Source organism: Gossypium hirsutum, chromosome A07 (assembly GCF_007990345.1).
Source record: "Gossypium hirsutum isolate 1008001.06 chromosome A07, Gossypium_hirsutum_v2.1, whole genome shotgun sequence".
NCBI classification, from domain to species: Eukaryota; Viridiplantae; Streptophyta; class Magnoliopsida; order Malvales; family Malvaceae; genus Gossypium; species Gossypium hirsutum.
In genome coordinates, this window is record NC_053430.1 from 59,944,591 (window position 1) to 59,955,725 (window position 11,135).

Here is an 11,135-nt window from a genome sequence, read left to right on the forward strand (position 1 = left end):
TAAATCTAATCTAGCCGAAGGTTGTGGAAATTCCCCAAAAAAGATTCATGAGGCTTAGAATCCATGCTTAGCCTTCTCAACAGGGTATTCATCACTTTTCTAAATTACGGGGCTGACGCTTTCGTCCATTTCCCTTAATAGGTTATCTTTTCAACTTATGCAAGGAACGGCCGCTTTGTGTGTTTTGAGAAGGTTGCATAGTCGGTTCATTAGCTTTCTGCATCAGAGGTTGGCGAGTCCAAGAGACAAAATGGCATGGTATTCGCCATTGGGAAGTGATGATCTAGCAGAAGATAGTCCCACAAAAGCGATTATTGGCTAGAGTTAGGTTCCACCAAATCTTAAGTCTAAATTATTTGAGCTGGTGGTCGTAGAGTTCCTTTTCCACTATAAATAGCTTATTCTGCTTGAGAAGGATTACTTAAAAGCCAAGCATTAGACCCAAGGTGAATCAAGACAACCGGAGGCTGGAATCTCGCCACATAAGAAACTTTCTCTTTTCCCAAACTCAGTTTATTTTTATATTCTCCATTTTAATTTTGGCAATTTATTTAATTTCACAATTTCAATTCCACTTCCAATTCTGTTTTTAATTTATTTTTCCAAATAAAAACTTTTAATTCTATTTTTTTTATTTTTTCCAGGAACGCAGGTTTTTTTGGGCACGATTCTGCCCAGGATTTCAAGAAACAAGCATTCGTGCAATCCAATCCCTGAGGATTCGACCCTACTTCCCCTTTACTGTTCTTTTTCATTACTTTTTAGGAAATAGGATATATTTGGTGCTCTCAACGACCGCATCAAATTTTGGCGCCGTTGTCGGGGATTGGCAACATACTAATCTTTTTTTCTGTTTCTTATGACCAGATCTGCTCCAGGTACTCTTGCGTTTGACTCAGAGATCGAAAAGACTGCGAGAGGTAATCGCAAGGAAACAAAGCTAAGGAAAAAGCAGTCAGCGGTGGTTGAGACTCAAAGTAATCCACCGTCAGAAATCAAAATCGACGATGAAGTATAGTCTAGGGTTAACGAAAACCCTACTCAAACATTTGCAAGTGAAAAAGTAGAAGTCGATTCACCAGAAGAAGTGCTTAATGCTAGGGTTAACGAAAACCCTAATTTAGCACATCAACCAATGGCTCAAACGATTCGGCAACTGGCCGAGGCTCCTACAGAACAACCGCTATTGTGCATCGCGTATCCTACTATGGATATTGATTTTGAACTGAAGTTAGGTTTAATCCAGCTACTGCCAACTTTTCGTGGGTTGCAAAACGAAAATCCCCACAAGCATTTGAAAGAGTTCCATATGGTTTGCCTTAGTATGAAACCTTAGGGTGTAACTGAGGATCAAATTAAATTGCACGCTTTCCCTTTTTCCCTAGCAAATTAAGCTAGGCAATGGCTATTTTACTTACCTCTTGGATCTATGGGCTGATCTTTCTCATTTATTTCTCAACAGGATTTTCCCAACATCACGAGCAATTAAGTTAAGAAGAGAGATCGTTGGAATAAGATAAAAAGAAACAGATTTTCTTTACGATTATTAGAAGCAATTTAAGAAGTTCTATGTGAGCTGCCCATAATGGTATTACGGAGGAATCTCTCCTTCAATACTCTTACGAAGGCCTGAAACCCATGGAGATGAATATGGTAGACGCCTCTAGTGGAAGAGCATTGGTCAACATGACTCCTTAACAAGCAAGAGACTTGATCTCCACGATGGCTGCAAATTCTCAGCAATTTCGAGCCAATCCTGAACCCCCTAGAAGGGTTCACCAGCTAAGTAATTCTACCTTTGAGGATAGACTTGATAGACTTACTAATATTGTAAATTCTCTTGTTATAGAAAAAGCAGAACCAGCCCTAGTATGCGGAATATGTGCTACACTTGAACATACAACTGATGCATGTCCCAGTTTGTATGATGATACTATGGCTCATTTAGATGCTGTGGGAAATTTCCCTGGGCCACCACAAAGGCGATACGACTCTTACGCTAACACTTACAACTCAGGATGAAGGGATCATCCTAACTTAAGTTATGGGGTCAGCCCACGATACGACCAGCCATACCAAAACTTGATTCCATAACAATTGCGAGATTCAAGTACCTCTCTAGAAACCATGGTCAACAAATTAGCAGCTAATATGCTTGATTTCCAACAGCAGATACAATGGCAAACTGTTGATTTCCAACAGCAAATTTTATGGCAAACTCTTGTTTCCAAAAGGAAACAAAGGATTTTTAACAGAAAATCGAGGCGTCTATAAGAGAGTTGACCACATCAATTGAGAGAATGAACTCACAAAGGAAGTTGCTGTCACAAACAAAACCTAATCCAAGACAACAAGCAAATGCAGTGACTTTGCGAAGTGGAAAAGTACTGGAACCAATTCCTGGTAGAAATCTTGGCCAAGATTCCACCCAAGAAAAGCCCAAAAATGACGAATAGGTCTGAGCGAAACCTCAATTACCCATAATTCAACCTCCATTTCCAGGACGATTAAATCAATGTCGAAAAGGTAAAAAAGACAAGGAATCCTTGAAACGCTCAGAAATGTCGGGATCAATTTACCACTGTTGGATGCTATCAGACAAATTCCGCGAAAGAACTCTACACCAACAAACAAAAATTAACAGGTAATGAAAAGGTAAGTGTTGGTGAGAATGTATCTGTAGTGTTACAGTGGAAAATTCCAGCAAAATGTAAAGATATGGGCATGTTTACAATACCATGTAAGATAGGCCATTTGGGAATTAAGAAGGCTATGTACGATTTAAGGGCCTCAATAAATGTAATGCCTTATTCTATATATGAATCACTTAATGCAGGTTTCTTAAGGAAAAAAGATGTTATCATTCAGTTGGCAGACAGGTAATTGTGCATCCCGAAGGAGTCCTCGAGGACGTATTGGTAAAAGTTAACGAACTTAGTTTCCCTACAGATTTTTATGTGATAAAAATGAAGGAGGATAGCACTCCCGGATTTTCAGACCACTTGTTGGGTCGACCTTTCCTTAGTACTGTAAATACTAAGATTGACGTGCATAGTGGAACCCTCACGATGGAGTTTGACGGGGAGATCGTAAAGTTTAATGTTTACGATACTATTAGTCATCCAAGTAAAATCTTGAACGTAAACTGTGTCGACATACTGGACTCATTAGTAGAAAAAAATTTTGAGTCATCTTATGGAGATAAATCCAAAATGATGTTTGATGATTTTCTATTAATAAATTATTGGCTCCTATGGATACTAAACTTCTACCTTCTGTTGTGTAGGCACCAGATTTGGAATTAAACCCACTTCCCAAGCATCTCAAATGCACATTTCTGGAAAATGATGGGACCATACACGACTTAAAAGGGATTAACCCCTTGATGGGCACACAAAATATTTTCTTGGAGAAAAAAAATGAAACCAAAGAAAGAGGAACAAGGACGATTGAACCCAAATATGGTGGATGTGGTAGAAAAGGAGAATTCCCAAGCTCATACAAATGAAATAATTTAGTTGGAACAGCTCCAATATTAGTTGAGGCGTCAAGCTAGCGACGTTAAACAAGCGCTTATTGGGAGGCAACCCAACCTTTATTTTTTTTACTTTTCTTAATTTTTATTATTTATTATTTTATTTCATTTTATTAGTATTTTTTATTTTATTTTACCTTATTTTATTATTTATTATTTTGTTTTTGGATATTAATAAATTTCTCTTCTTTTATCTAGGCAAATCGAGGCGAAAATAGGAAGAAAAGGGAGAAAAAAAATAAAAATTGGTATGGAACAACCCTTATCCTATCCCTATTCCAACTAGGAATAGCGCATCCCTGCCTATTACTACCCAAAACCTGCAGCAATTTATCCCATTTTTCACACAAACCCCCACTAGTCGCCACACCTTCTTCTCCCACCCCTTCGTCACTGAGGTTCAGCCACCATGGTGAGAACCAAAAACTAAGCCGCTGCCGCACGCGTCACATACCCCACCCCTCGCCTCTTCGCCTTCTTCTTTCCTTCCACACGAAACTACTGCTCCATTGCCCTCCTCTCCGCATACTGTAACGCCCTAATTTTTGGGAATTCTGTGAATGTTGGCATAGGTTTAATTATGTTAGTGGGCCTCTAGAAGGCCCAAGTTTAAGATAGAACCCGACAATTTTAGTTAATTTTCGTTCCATAAGAAAAAGGGGGTGAAATAATGAAATAGAACCTATGTGAAAATGTTTGAAAATGCTATAGGCTAAATTGAAGTGGCCAAATAAATAGAAGTGCAAATAGGAGGATTTGCATGACAAATCTCCCATTTTACATGAAGTGGCCAGCCATCATGTTGTTGTAGACAATATGAGCACTTGATATCCATAATTCATGGTACAAATTGATAATGGGTTAGGTAAATGTTCCATGATAATGGATTAGGTAAATATTCCATGATAATGGGTTAGGTAAATATTCCATGATAATGGTTTAGGTAAATGTTCCATGATGGGCATTTCATGTCTTTTGTATTAAAGAATTAAATGGATGAAATATGAAATTTTATTAAAAGAAAAAGGGGTGAAAAGAACAAAGTTTTGTCCATCTTTGTTCATCATAGCCTAAAGTTAGAGAAGAGAAAGGAGAGGAGAAAGCTCTTGAATGTTCGGTCACTTGGGGAAGAAAATTGAAGGTAAGTTCATGGTAGTTTGTTTCTATCTTGATGTTCATGAGTTCTTCTTGATTCTACCTTAACTCTTGAAGCATATTTTGGTTTTTGGTTGTGTTGTGAGCATTTGGTCATGAATTAAAATGAAGGAAATGGTTGTTGTTTCATGTTCTTTTGATGAAAAATGGAAGATAGGTGAAGTTGAGCCAAACAAATGAACATGCATGTGCCTTAGATGCTAAAGGGAAACATCGGCTAACATGTTCTGCTTTAAAATGATGAAATGGAGATTATACTTAAGTAAAATCATAGATATGTGATGATTGATTGGTGATATACATTTTTAAATAACATGCATGCAAGTTATGTGTGAAAGAGTGAATTTGGTAATAAATCTGCTTGGGACAGCAGCAGTAACGTGACTTTGGAAAATCACCATAAATTGTGGGAGATGAATTAGAAGCTGAATAAATTATGTAATTAAAGCTTGTTGAGTCTAGTTTCAAATGAAATAAACGATAACATATTTTGAATTCTGTACAATGAGAAATTTTATTCGTAATGAATAGTGGTCAGATTAGTCAAACAGTGAAACATGCGAAACTTTGAGAAAAATCTGGTATTTATTGGCCAAACCAAAAATTCTAAAAATTTTATGGATAGAAGATATATGAGTCTATTTTCAGGAAAAATTAACGGCACTTGATGTAACACCCCGAACCCGAAACCGACACCGGAGTCGGACACGAGGTGTTAACTGACTTTAACCCCTTACAAAACTTATTTTCCAGACACTGCCCAATCTGTGTACTAGTCGTTTTAAAAATCATATCTTGAGTTTCGTAACTCGAAAATCAGTTTCGTAATTTTTCCCAAAAACTAGACTCATGTGCCCATCTATGTATTTTTTTCTAGAATTTTTGGTTGGGCCAATTAGTACAGTTTATTAGTCAAAGTCTCCCAAGTTGCAGGGGTCGACTACACTGACCTTTTCCCATTACGACTTGGATATCTCCCTGCACGGGGCTTCAATACTGATGCCGTTTGTTTCTATGAAAACTAGACTCAGAGAGGAATCTGTACATATATGGTACGACCCCTAACTATCTCTGGTTAATTTATAATGAATTTCCAAAGTCGGAGCAGGGAATCCAGAAACCGTTCTGGCCCTGTCCCACAAAAATCTGATTATCTCTTAATATACTGCCCATATGATCTTTTCGTTACTTCCTCATGAAAGCAGACTCATCGAGCTTCGATTACATAATTTATTCATCAATTAATTCCACTCCTACTATTTTTAGTGATTTTTCAATCTCATGACACTGCTGCTGCCAGCATCTGTTACGAAAGTAACTAGGTCCATTTCATGCCTACCCTTGATCCAACTCAATCGAACATTCGTGCCATTTTCGCATGGCTTAAAGTTTACATGCCATAATTCAAACACAACGTACTAGCTTATACATGCCAAAATGATCTTCTAAGCACACTAAGAAGAAAGTACCAAAACTTGCTATCCGGTGTGATGACTTCGATGACGGCCCGACCCCGCAAAAATAGATGAGTCCAAGCAACCTATAATGGGTGACAAGGAAACACCGGGTGAGTTTATAACTCAGTAAGTCATAAGCAATGCACTACTATACATCAATAACATTATCACAAGAGGAAACAAAATGGAATGAGACAATTTACTCCATCCATACCGAACCATGCCATAGTTCCTCCAACCTATCGATTCAATTTCATATCAATTCATGCATTCACAATCCATATACTCATCAATAGGACATTGAAGCATTTTCATAAATCAATTTATTTTCGTTACAATCAAACAACAAAACGGCCTTTCACCCATCCTACGATAAATTTTTATGTACGTGACTTCAAGTATAGTTGTCACATAGGTTCAACTTACCGAGCTCAACACCAAGTATAAGCATAGCACATATTAGCCATGTACTCAAGACACTTACCCGATCCGCTGTCCGCGATCGACTCAATAGTGTCGCACACATAGTGTCCATAATGATTCACGAATGTATATTGAGCCCGCACACTCAGTGCTATATAATCAACTCGCACACTTAGTGCTACGTAATCAAATCGCACACTTAGTGCTACATAGTCAGACTCGCACACTTAGTGCCGCATGGTCAATTCGCACACTTAGTGCATCATATTCATTTCGCACACTTAGTGCAACATAGTCGAATCGCACACTTAGTGCTGTACAATTTAATCCCGCGCACTTAGCGCCAATCTCATGGTCATAAATGGTTATCCCGCACGTTTAGTGCCGAGATCAACAACTCAGTACATCTTACCTCTTTTCTTTCATTCAACAATTTCATCATCACATACGTACATGCATATATATATATGTATATTTATTCATTCCATTCAGCATCAATACATACACATTATGACCATTTGAAATAATACCAACTACATGCTTAATGACTTACCTCGTGTTGGGTAAGACGGTTCCAACTCGGCTACTCGATAACCTTTTCTTTGCCTTTGCTCGATTCACCTCCTTTAGCTCCTTGAGCTAAATCAATAATTTAACTAGTTTAACCACCTTGCTAAATATTTACAATCCAATTTCACATGTATATGTATGTTAGTATATTCGGCTAATAACCTCATGCAACTACCAAAGCCGAATCAACTAAATACACTTATGTATATATATATATATCATCATCGAAATCACCTAAGCTTAGACATCAATTTTTAATTTCAAGCAAGTTGCCGAATGCAACCTTACTAAATTTTCATGGATTCAATATACCATTACCATGAAATCAACAACCAAAAATTCATAGACAATTTAGGAAAATCACATTACAAATCTCAAATTCAAACAAAAACCATGGCCGAAATGCACATATAACCACATAACAAAAATATCGAACCTTTGGTTGCCTAACTAGCTTAACATCCATCAAATTTTAAATCAAGAAACTCACCTCATCTATAATCAACCCTCAATACCCTAAAGCATCAAAAACGACATCAAAGAAATACAACCATCCATGGCCAAATGTCCTTGACCTCTAGTCACCTAGGTTTTTATTCTTTAAGCCTCATCCAACTCATATTTTTCATTGACAACCTCCTTAACTTCAATTTATTCACATCTTTAATCATGCTACATTCGACCATTATTTAACAATAATTCATGCATCCTTTTTATTAAACACTCAAAATCAACCATCTTCATACCTCGTCACCAAAGAAAATACCAACCAAGAATGTAACATTCATGGCCGAATATCATCTCCATCAATTAACAAAATTTGAACCATGGCTAGGTAGATTTTCACTTACAACTTAAAATATACATGAATCTCAAAGAATAATATCAAACATACCTTAGTCTAGCAAACCACCATAGCCGATTTTCTCAAGCATTTTTCCCCTTCCTTTCTTTCCTCTATTCGGCCAAGGATGTTCAAGAATGAACTCTTTTTTTTTTCTTTCTTCAATTCACGGCAACAAGGGGGTGAGACCATGTTATCTTTTTTTTTCCATCACCCTTCCTTTCATTATTTAATCACCATGCTCATTATTTTATTTTTCTTAACATACATCACTAGCATAACATGTTGGAGACATGTTTCCACCCATAGCATGGCCGGCCACTATGCTTTAGTTTGGCTAATTTGACATGCAAGGACAACACTTTCCCACTTTAATACTATTTGGTCATTACTTATTTACCTATCATAATTTTCCAAGTCTTTCAACTAGATCCTTTCAAGCAAAATTCACATTCATAATATAAAATTAAAACATCAAATTTTTGTACAGGTACTATCACACATATATGATATGCAACTAAAATTTTAACTAAATTTTATGTCTCGGTTTTGTGGTCCCGAAACCACATTCCGACTAGGGTCGAATTAGGGCTGTCACACTTGATTTGGAGTTTCGTAGCTCCAGTTATAAATAATTTAGTGACTATTGCTCAGGAAGACAACTTGCAGTGAAATTATGATTATGTGGTAAACATTGACAAAAATTTGTTAATGAGTTGCTTATTGATTTCTTATAAGCTTACTATGATCTGTAGGTGTGGTTGGCTGAATATTGTAAGGGGTTAATACGTAGTTCATATTTGAATAGTTAGATTAACGTGTTAGTAATCCAATTGTAGGCAGTTCGTGTGTGGATCTCGTCAGTATATCGTCGCAAACAGGTGTGTAACTGACACCCTCTCATAGACTAGATTGGCAAAAGTCGAAATGCCGAAATGCCGAAAAGTCAGTATTTTGGGAATTTGCGAGTGTGCGAATGCTCATAAGATAGTTGGGTTTGTATATTTGGTAATCTAAAGTAATAAACTACAGTACACGCGATTTCGTACATTTTGATAATTTGGGCTTAATGGGCCAAAGATCGGGTTCATGGGCCAACGGGCCCAATTCGGTAAGTATGCGCGGTAAGTGTTCTGATAGTACGTAAATAGTTAGGATATGCATGAAAACCCTAAAAGCAGCTAAATTACTATAATACCCCTATGTATGGAAAATTACTGTTATACCCCTAGGTGCAAAATTACCATTATACCCCTAGGGTTACTTTTGACTGAAAAGCATGACGATCTGATTCTGTATGATGTATGCCATGATTATATATCTGTTGCATGGGGACATGGGTTATATTATGGAGGAAGCGTCCTGGTGGCTATGCCACAATTATCTGATCTGGTGGCTCTGCCACATATATCTGTTCTGGTGGCTCTGCCACAATATCTGTATCTGGTGACTTCGTCACAATATCTGGCAGCCTCGCTGCGATTTCTGTGGTGTGTAGCGGTTGGGTGGGTCGAGTAGTCTCCCCACATGGTGTAAGGCTGGTACGGGGGTGTTATGGATGAATCTGGGTTGGGATTTCTACATAAACATGTAATATCTGTTCTGTTCTGTTATGGGCCTATGGGCTTTATTCTGAATTTCTGTTTTGGGCTAAGGCCAACTTATTCTGTTTCTGTGGGTTGAGCTGATTTAGGCTATGGTTGGGTTATTTTACACACTGAGTTTCCCCAAACTCACCCCTTTTATTTTCATCCACGCAGGTAATCCCCAACCATAGTGAGCTTGGAGCTGTGAGGGAATTCGGAGTGGCCACCCGTTCTGAAAGTTTGATTTTCTTCTGGTGAACTGGACATCCTTTTATTTACGTTTGAAGTTTTGGGTTTTTAAATGTAATAAGGCCGCTTAATTATTTTTGATGGTTTTAATATGTATTACTAATATAGGTATTACTTATTTTAACTGTTGAAATTGAATAGCTTTAGGGCGCGTTTTCAAAAACAACAATTGATTTCAAAATAACACGACAACAAGTAAAGCTTCCGCAATGAAAGTATTTTCCAAAATTAATCACTTTTCCTAAAAGTGACTTAATCAAATTGGTTTCCTAGAAATATCCATGACGTTAAGGTGTCGCAATGGCGGTATGCATGTCTAGGATTGGATCCGAAGGGAGCTTGGTACTTAAGCAGTCTGATGGACTCACCACCTCTTTTCTGGTTTCCTACCTGGTGCACAGCTTCCATTCACTTTAACATATAATGAAATTATCTTTTAAAACACTAAGTAAGTTTTTCTGGATCAACAATATAAAATGTTTTGAACGCTTCGATGTGGCATGTCGGATCCGGTCACAACGTCTGGGCCGAGTTTGGGGTGTTACACATACGCTGTCCTCTTTGACAGTAACTACACGGGGAGTTCTTCTAAACTTTTCTTTTGCCTATTTATTTATTCCACATCGAGGACTATGTGTTTTAAGTAGGGGGAGGCATTCCTCATTATTTCTTTCGTTTTAGATGCTTTTTTTTGTTGCTATTGCTTTGGTTGTTACTGCCCATATAATTTTTTTTAAGAATATTCTGCCTCTTTTCATGCCCAAGAATTTGACTACGACTTGTCCACTATTTGACCCACATGCATGCTTTTGGTCTACTGAGTTAATTATGATTTTGCCTATTTGATTTCACCTCCATTGTTTTATTTCTTTTAGGTTGAATAATTATGATCGATAAAGTCAACCCTATCTTGCTTATAGTATAATTGATTAAGTCTAAATGAAAAGAGGACACTTAATACAATTTCATGCTTAAAATATGTTCATGGCTATTAAGGTGGTTGCTGAAACATATTTTGACACTTGATTGTTGCTCCTAAGTCCTCCAAAATTAAAATTTTGTTTAATAATAATAATGTTTCCGTGCTTATGAGTGCATCTTAAGACGTGACTAGCTGAGTAACCAGGGTAGGATGCTTGGGTTGTCATCCTATTTCGCGTCAAAAGGTTGTGTGATGTGTTAGGAAAAACTCTGCTAACCGGAATTAATTTTTACGAATATGTTGGGCTGAGTAACTGGGGTGAGATGCTTGGCTGTCATCTCTTTTCGTGTCAAAAGCTTCGATATGTTCTTAAGAAAAATAAAAATTAGGAGTA